Here is an 8,885-nt window from a genome sequence, read left to right on the forward strand (position 1 = left end):
ACACTTGCTCTGCACGCCGGGAGGAAACGTAGCTAGACGAAGTAGTCACTGTCTCCTGTCGGCCCACCCCCTCTGCTCATCCATCACCCTCCTGCGGCTCCGCGGCCCACCCACCCTCCCGCCGCCTCCCCTCCGCTCGGCGACCAGCAGACGCACGCACACACCCCCCGAGCGTCGGCGCGCCCGGCGCGCTCCAAAGGGGCTCCACAGGCTGCTCCCGCAGCCGGTGCGGCGCCGGGCACCTGGGGGGAAAAAGTTCTGCTGAGCCGACCACTGAGCTACCCACTGCCGGCCGACCCTTAAACCAATCCCCTTCTCCTTACCTCGGTCCGGAGGCCCCGGGAGCGCGCTGGTCCCGTCCGCACTGCAGTCAGCTGGAAGGAGCCCCTCTCCAACAGGCCAGCTCCTCTCGCACCCCTCCCCGCCCCCCACAAGTGTTTGCCCAGCGGCAAAGCAGGCTTTTCCAGGTAAGTATATAAGTTACTGTTCTGTGTGGGAGGGTCACGATCTTGGTAATTGCGGCTTTCCAGGGTTAACCCCTGCGTTCCTGCCTTCCTCCAACTTGTTGAGGACTCGTCGAGTCCCAGGCTGAGCGAGCGAGCGCGCCAGCCAGCGCGCCAGTGAGCGCGCCGGCCGGGAGGGGAGAGAGGTGCACCGGACAGCGAGGGGAGAGCGAGGCAGCCAGTGGGGGAGTTCAAATGTACCCCCTGGCAGCGGTTTTCATTGGATAGGTCCTTCCCCCCACGCCCGTCCCCCCTGTTTCGGTGCTCCCCCCCCCCTCCCCCCGTCTCCCTTGTAGGGGACGTCTCCAGGCAAAGTCACGATTCCTTCTCAGTTCGGAATGAACTGTGACTAGAGCCATGACGAAGCCAGAGCGCATTACTCACTTTTTGCAGTCACGACTCGGGAATCCGTGCTGGTTCCAACCAAAATTACACCGCTACCATTGAATTATTTAATAGGTTCCAGTTTGGGGTAAACTTGTGCATTGTGTAAAGCGATAGAGGAGGGGGAGGAAGGGGAGGAGGGGGAGGAGGGGAAAATTAGAACCTGGGGGTCCTCCCCACTCCCTTCATGACACTTGGACATCCCCAAACCGCTCCACGTGTTGCCAGTGCTTTGTTGCACTACCACCCCTCCCTGCCCGACCGCCACCCCCCAACTCCAGCTATTTTCTGTGCAAATGTGGAAGAATTTGTAAACACAACCACGCAACTTTAGGGCGAGGCTTGGGAAAGGGAACTAGTGGGATGAATGAAGAAGATGGTGAGGGGTGGGCCGAGAAGTTTCAAGCAGCTTTGGTTTAAGCTGAATTGTCAAGACAAAGTGTGTGATGCAACGTCGTGTTATTCTCCACAAATAAGTAACAGCCCTTGTTACTATTATGAGTTGGCGAATACTCAGTCTCAGCCAGGGAATCTTCCCAGAGAGGGACTGCTTCTGAGCCAAAAATAACTCGACCCCCCACCCCCCAGGGCTGCCCCTCGCAGGTCACTAAAGCCAGAGGCTGCTGCTGGATTTGGATGGGGCATAGGGGGCAGAGAGTACCTGAAGACTAGCCCCCCTCAGATACTTACCTCACCGTCCCGAGTGTATTATTTTTAATTACATAGAGGATATCCCTGTGTGCATACAGCTTGCTGCAGGTCCGCAAGATTGCCTCATTTTCCCCACCGTCTACAGTCCATCCTTGTGGCCAGTTCAAGGATTCATTTTTATTATTCCTCTACCAGGAGTTAATCAGTATAAATGCCTTTGTGCGGGGGTGATATTCATCCCCACCCCTGGCCTCTGACAACCTTCCTCCCTCCGCACCTGCCTGGTTACAGGTTTGGTCAAGGTGTTGTCTGGAGTTGATTGCAATGAATGTCACTCTAGGTCGAGCCCATAATCCCAGGGAGTTGATGGTCTCCCCAATAACATTTGCTAACTAGGAGAGCCCCTCTCCCCAGTTCCCCTCAGAGCCAGTTTTCAGAAATCCTTTGACTTTAGGCGCCGGGCGGTGTTCCCAAGCCTGAATTCTCTGTGCATCGTACCAGCAACTCCTGTGCCTTGGCTTCTAATGCATTCACCCCACCAACTCCTTCAGGGCTCCTATGACTAGGACGCCGAAGCGGGAATAATAAGAAAAATGCCATAATGCACAGATACACCCTTACACAATTCACAGGAATGGCAAAATGTGGGAGTGAGAGTCCGAATAAAGCAACCTATATAGCCTCTTATTTTTGAGAGTCACCACCACCGGAGAGAAATCTTTCAAAGCCACTGGCGGGAAGGTGCGGGCGCCTGGGAATGGAGACCCAGATAGTGTCTGGCCTCTGCGGAAAAAGCCAGTGAGGCACCGGCCGTTCGGTTCCTGGAGCGCTGGGCCTCGGCTCATCCTGGAATCTAACACTTGGTTCCCCCTCCTTTAATTTTTTTTTTTCTTTCCTTCCCACTCACCCCTCCTTTTCCCTAAAGCTCTCACCGAAGTCACGACTATCCCCTTTGAACATCCTTAACTCTCTCCTCTCCGCACCCTCCTTCTGCATCCAGGGCGGGGCTATCCGCAGCTGGCGCCAACCCCGCCCCCTGGCGCTCGGATCTGAACTCGCAGAGGACCACGGAATTATCAGCACCTGCCTTCCATGGACAGCTACCTCGCCCTGGGCCAGCCGGGACCAGGGTCGCGTTCCTCCCGCTCCTGGACCGGAGCGCGCAGGGAAGTTTGTCAGAGGAATAGGGATCCTACCCCTTTATCTCCCAGCCCCATCCATGCAATTTTAATCTGTAACTACCATTAATCTCCCAGAGAAATAGCCCATTAAGTCGTATCGGGGCACCCTTTAAGACAGAGAAAATGGGGAGGGGAGGGGGCAGTCGGGGGAATCGAGCTCAACAGCGCCGACCCATAAAGAGAGAGGGACTTGCAGCGGCTATTGATTCAGAGATTCGTCAGGGTGATTCCCGGCTCTGCGAGAATTTCCCCCTTTCAGTTCCTTTGCATGCAGCCCAAAATTCATTATGCACACACTCACAACTAGACCCTTCACACCACCACCCCACTCAGTCCCACCCTCCACCTTAGAAATGGGCAAAAGGCAGCCAAAAAGAACCTGGGGGCATGCACAAAGTAAGCCTCGGCTTGTACTCACAGTCTGCGGCATGCACATGACATAATATTACTTACCCAAACGGGAACTCCTTAAGAGAGAAAAAGAAACATAGGGGGAAGGAAGGGAAAGTGGAAAGAGAGAGGGAGACAGAAGAGAGGAGAGGAAAAATCCAACAATTAATTTCAGACATAGTTGGGGGGAGGGAATGCGGTGATGTCCAGGTTTTCTTCCACCCGCGCTGGCTTTTTATCCCAGTGCAGCCCTCGGTCTATTTCTGGAACACGATCAAACCCTGATGCTATTTTTAGCAAGTACTGAAAAAACCTCCACACACAAAGGCATTTCGCTGGAACGTTTTGTCCAAAACATTAAATGTGCATTAAGCGCCCCCCTCCCCACCTTTTTCTGCACCGCCAGCCTCACTTGCATTACTGCAGATGATGTTTTTCAAGGCAGAAAAAATACCCCAATATTTCTTATATTCTCCCTCCCTCCCGTTAACGCGCGTTTGCCTCTGCCTGTTGCAAGCTCCTCGCAGCCTCCCGGAGCAGAAGGCTTTGGAGGGTCGTATTCTTTTAGAGCCTCATGTCTCCATTGGCCAGATTCCCTGCATTCTGGGGCAGAGGAGGCTGCTGAGGCCCCTTCCCCAGAGGAGCTTCCCAAGCAAGCTCTAGAGTCTAATGCTATCCGCAACGGAGATTCCCACATGAGCAGGGGGAATCTTCCATACCCTTCCCACGTTCCCCACCCATGCTTTGCAAAATCGCGCAGTGTTTGCAACACACCGCCTTTGGAAATGTATCATTTGAAAGCTGCATGTGTGTGTGTGTGTGTTTTGCGTTCTAGTAATTCACTACGAGGGGGCTGGAGGAAAGAGACTCGGGAAGGCAGCGCAGAGCAGCCGCCTTGAGTCTCCTTTGCCAGCCTGCGTCAGTCATCAGCTACTGACGTCACGTGCAGATTCTCCTCTTTGGTGGGTCTGGTTCAGCGGGGAAAAGGCTTCTGCACGGAGACAGCGCTTTGTGTTCGGCGCAGCCACTAAGCAGGCGAGGCTGCCGAGGCGGGCGCCACCCCAGGCTCGGGCTGGGCAGCTGCAGAGGAGGCTGCAGTCCTGTCTCCACCCGGAGTGCGCCCCGAGGGCGGGCGTGCCCAGCAGGAGAGCCCCCTTCCCAAATGCCCTCAGCTCCCCCCCCCCGCCCCCCCCGCCCCGCGCCAACTCGGCTAGGTGTGCACAGACTCGCGCAAGCGTCCGTTCCCCCGCCCTTTCGCAACTGGCCATGTAGCAGAGACAGCTATGGCTATAACTCGGATTAATTCTGTGTGTTTGTCGGGCAGAGAGCCTCGGCTCCTCCAGTGACGCAAATAACAGATTCTACGGCTCCCGCTTTCTCCCCTGCTCCCTTTTGCTCCCTCCCTCCTTCTCTTCCCTCTTCTGTTTCCTGCGCCCACGCATCATGCTTGGTCTCCCACGGAATCAGCCAGCTACAGCTTCCCAGAGAGCAATAAAATTCCAAGTTACAGACAGACAGATTCCCAGAGCAGGAACAAATAAACCTGCAATTAAACACAGCCCTTTGCAAATGGCCAACAGCGTTTAAGAGCTGCTTTTGGGGGGAGGGGGGGGTCAGGAAACAGGGCTTGCTGCTGCAGCTTTTCCCTCTCCAAAAGGAAACCCACCTCTATAAATACCCAGATGGCAGGGTATTAGCAAATAAACAACTTCTGTTGAATGGCAGAGGAGGAGAAAACTCAACCAAAACTGAAAATGCTTAGTCTCTAGCAACATAATCAGGACTTTTAAAGACTAGGTGATGGCTGGTTTACCCTTTCTCCTCACAGATCAGGGGATCCTTTTTCTTCTTCTTCTTCAAAAATGTCCCTGAAAAATGAGCTCAGTGGGTTAGTGCTATTTTTAAACCAATTTGAATGGAGCTTGTTTCTTGAGAGTGACAAAATGTGTGTGTGTGTGTGTGTGTGTGTGTGTGTGTGTGTGTGTATACGTGTTTCAGTGAATCTAAGGTTTTCAGTAGAAGACATGCCACACCTCAGCATGACAAAGGGTTTATTGATTAGTGGTGATGGAGGTGGGAAGAATCCTTGCATATTGGAAGATCTGAACCACATCTCATACACAGAGATCCTCCTCCCCAAATCTACACAGCATCCCAGATCCACCTTGCATAACTTCTGTACTGGGGGAGTGAGGGGAGCAGAGAACTATTTAGTCATGGCTTGATGCATGGGTCATCTCCTTTATTAACCCTAATTATCAACGTTCCCGACAGTGGTTTTCCTTAATGACAATAAACAATTTTCCAGAGCTTACTACCAGGATCTGGGGCACAAGCCTGGGAGACACTGATCACGGAGCTGATCTTTAATCAGTGTGATCTTTAATACCCTCTCATCTCCCTCCTCGGGGCCTCCTAGCCTTTGTAACTTGCCTTGGAGATTTTGGTTTAAGCTTAAGCCCCTCCTGTACCCTCAACTCCCGTCTCTGGGTCAAGCCTGGCCTACTAAAGGGAGACAGAGGACAGCTGCTCAGCATGGAGGACACCTTGTGGCGGCCCATCCGCAGCTATTTATTTTTAGCTCCATGAATGCATGTATGTATGCATGTGAGAATGTTGCTGCAGTGGGGAAGCCAGGCAGTCAGAATGGGAAGTAGGTGGCCCTGGTTCTTCCGCTGAAGATGACTTATCACAGAGGCTCATCGAATGTGGCCCAACAGATAGGAAAGCTTCCCCTTCAGTGTTTCAATGAAGTCTTCTGGGGTTCATGAAAATTTCAGGCTAAACATGTTTCTAAAGGCCCAGAGTTGGTATGTTTCTAGAGAGATGAGAGTAGGTATGTGTAAGCGTAAGTTCACATTCACAGAAACCATGTAAGTTTCTCTATAAGCTACATAAGCTCTGTAAAGAAGAGACGATTTAGAATAATGTGACTTGCTTTCTATGGCAGTTGGCTGCTATTGTGTCTGATGCTGAGACCAAGGCAGGTTCATTTAAGATCCCTTTGGGGGTTCCCTAACGGCTTCCAGCAAACCCTGAGTATAGCCCTAATAAATGAGGTAGAGTTGGAGATATAAGAAATGTGCTTAGACGCTGCATCTCAAAACTTTGAGAGCAGTAGCCCAAGTGATACTAACAGAACCTTGGCTGCCTGGTGAACTCAAAGTCTCTGCCCCTTCCACAGAAGGGCACCCCTTGGCTTTGTCCGTACCTTACTAGGGTAACCAAGCTGACCAGGTAGATGGGGAGGCCGGGCTGGGGAGGAGATGCCCAGGAAGCTCAGCAGAAATGTTTACAGAAAGTTAGGCCTCCAGAGCCAGCGTCTCTGTTTTTTTGTACACACCAATCAAGTCCTTTGGCACATGGCTGAACTGGAGCTGGTGACATTGGCTTTCTGAGCAGTCCTACCATTCTTTGCTAAGGGCTGTGCTGCCCAGTTCCTGTTGGGGCGGTCAAGCTCAGGACCCAGGGAATTAATAGCCTGATGTGGAACCTGTCCAAGATGCAAATTGCCTTCTGCACTGTCCACTGATTTCTGGGCATCCCAAGCATGAAGAGGACTTTCTTCCCCTAATGCTCCCACGGAGGGCCTGTAGGGGTAGGCTGTTGTCACAAAGCCCTTGAAAAGAACTGAGTCTCCTTTCTTTCTGGATCAGTGAAACCCAGAAATGTCCTGCCTGTGTCTTCTCTTGTCTCCTCTCCAAGCACCAAGAAAAATGCCAGTAGGTAAAGTACTGGGTTTGGAGGAGGAAAATAATCTCTGCTCCCAGGAAATCAACCTGGGAGTCTATCGGGGAAGAAATCCAGGGAAGAGATTCCTCTTTGTCTAAAGTAGTCTCCCTCAGGGAGCAGAATTATTTTGGTCTAAGTAATGTATGGGATGGGGGAGAAAAAACCACTAGTCATTGAGTACCTCCTATGTGCCAGACACTGTGCCAGGTGCTTTACTTAAGGCAATTCTATAGGTGTCATTATAATAATGTTACCTGCCCCATTGGGTTGTGGAGCACAGAAATCACTTCAAAAATATAGTAGTTATGATTTCCCCCCATTTTATAGCTAAGGAAGCAAAGGACAGATAGTTTAAGTGACTTATCCAAAAGTCTTAGAGCTTGACATTGTACAATTAGGGATCCAATCAAATTCATGTCTGTGTGGCTTCACTATTTATGCCAACATTCTATCATGTTGCCTCTAACTTTTATATTCCAGTTCTAGGCTTCATTATTTGGAATCGGAGATATCTGGGACTTTCTCAGTAGTGACCCAAACAATGAAACTGATTTATTCCTCCTAATGAGCCCTTTAGTCAATAGTCATACCCACACACGAGGCTATCTGCCCGGGAAGAGACTCCCTCCATCCTCTACCTGGGAAAGCCCCAGCTCATCCAAAACTCAAAAGGATTTGTCCGAAGCCAGCCAGTGTGGATTGTAGATGCAGTGAACTTTATGCCTATTCAGGCTGCTACACCCGCCAGGCTCCCACCTCCACCTTGGAAGCCCCTTAAGTGGCACTAAGGAGGAGTTAGAAATTCCCCTGTCCAGTCTCTCAAGAAAGCTGTCTTAAGGTAAGAACAGCAGCAAATCTGCATTTTGTTTGGCTTGCCATTGGAGTCCTCCTTCACCATTTAGAAACTGGCGTCCCTGATCATTTTGATTCTGAAAACTTTAGAGGCCAAGCCATTAGCACAGTGGGGGAGTTGAACCACAGCATGCATAATTCAAGCTATTCCATGATCCCCTTCCCTTATTAAATACATGTTTTCATCACTTACCCTGATCAAGAGGTACATTCTGTCTCAGGAAACATCTCTTAGAAGCCAGCATACTTGGAAGTTTGAGGTGATATTTTTAAGGACCATTTGCATGCTGGAGGAAAGTGACTAGAATTTCACCCCACCCCCTTTTTAGTTGCCATCAGCACTCAAGAGTCTCAACTCCCTCTCTACCTGAAAGCAAGTGCAATGTTCAACATCAGAATAGTGAAGACAAGCTCTGCTCTCCGCACATCTCTTTCAAATGCTTTCCTCCCTACACCACTGTTAACTGCTGGATGCCTTGGAGAACCAGATGGTAGGTTTCCAATGCCTTGTCGATAGAAGGCACATTTGGGAGAATGGGGACCTAGAGAGCCACCCAGGAATATCTAGAGTGAGTTTCATGGTGAGGATCTAAGCAAAGACAAGGAAGCCAGAGCAAGCACATGATAGGGGGCTGAGGCTGCAGGGGTGGGAGTGGGGTGGGACTCAGGATGCCAGCATGTTTCAGTTTAGCAGAGGCTAAATTAAAAAAACACACATCAGAGCTTGAAAAAGCATGGACCAGGGGGAGAAAGGAACAATCTGTAGGGTGCTTCAAGACACCTGCGTGAATTTGGCCTTAATCTTGAGGTTGGTGAACAGCTATCTACCCCACCTGAATCCAGTGGGCAGAGGAAGCTCAATTACAAATTCATGGGGGAGGTCTGTTGGGTCTGAATTAGCTGCACTTGTTATCCTTTCACTATTAGAGCAGTCTTGAAAGTAGCTGGTAGTCTACTAGGCTTGGATCACTATATCTGATAGGTCAACAGTAAAACATGGGCATTCCATTCTTTAATTCCTAGCCCAATGACTATAGGCTGTGAAACAGGGGCAGAACAGACTAAGGTATCTGCTGGGTTGGCCAGGCTATGAGTTAAATGACGAATTAGGTCTGAATCTCGTCGTGAGAAGAGAGAACTTCAGCTTGCCTGTGAAAAACTGGCATCTTCCATTAGTTCTAGTTTACCCCTC

This window comes from Eptesicus fuscus, chromosome 13 (assembly GCF_027574615.1).
Source record: "Eptesicus fuscus isolate TK198812 chromosome 13, DD_ASM_mEF_20220401, whole genome shotgun sequence".
NCBI classification, from domain to species: Eukaryota; Metazoa; Chordata; class Mammalia; order Chiroptera; family Vespertilionidae; genus Eptesicus; species Eptesicus fuscus.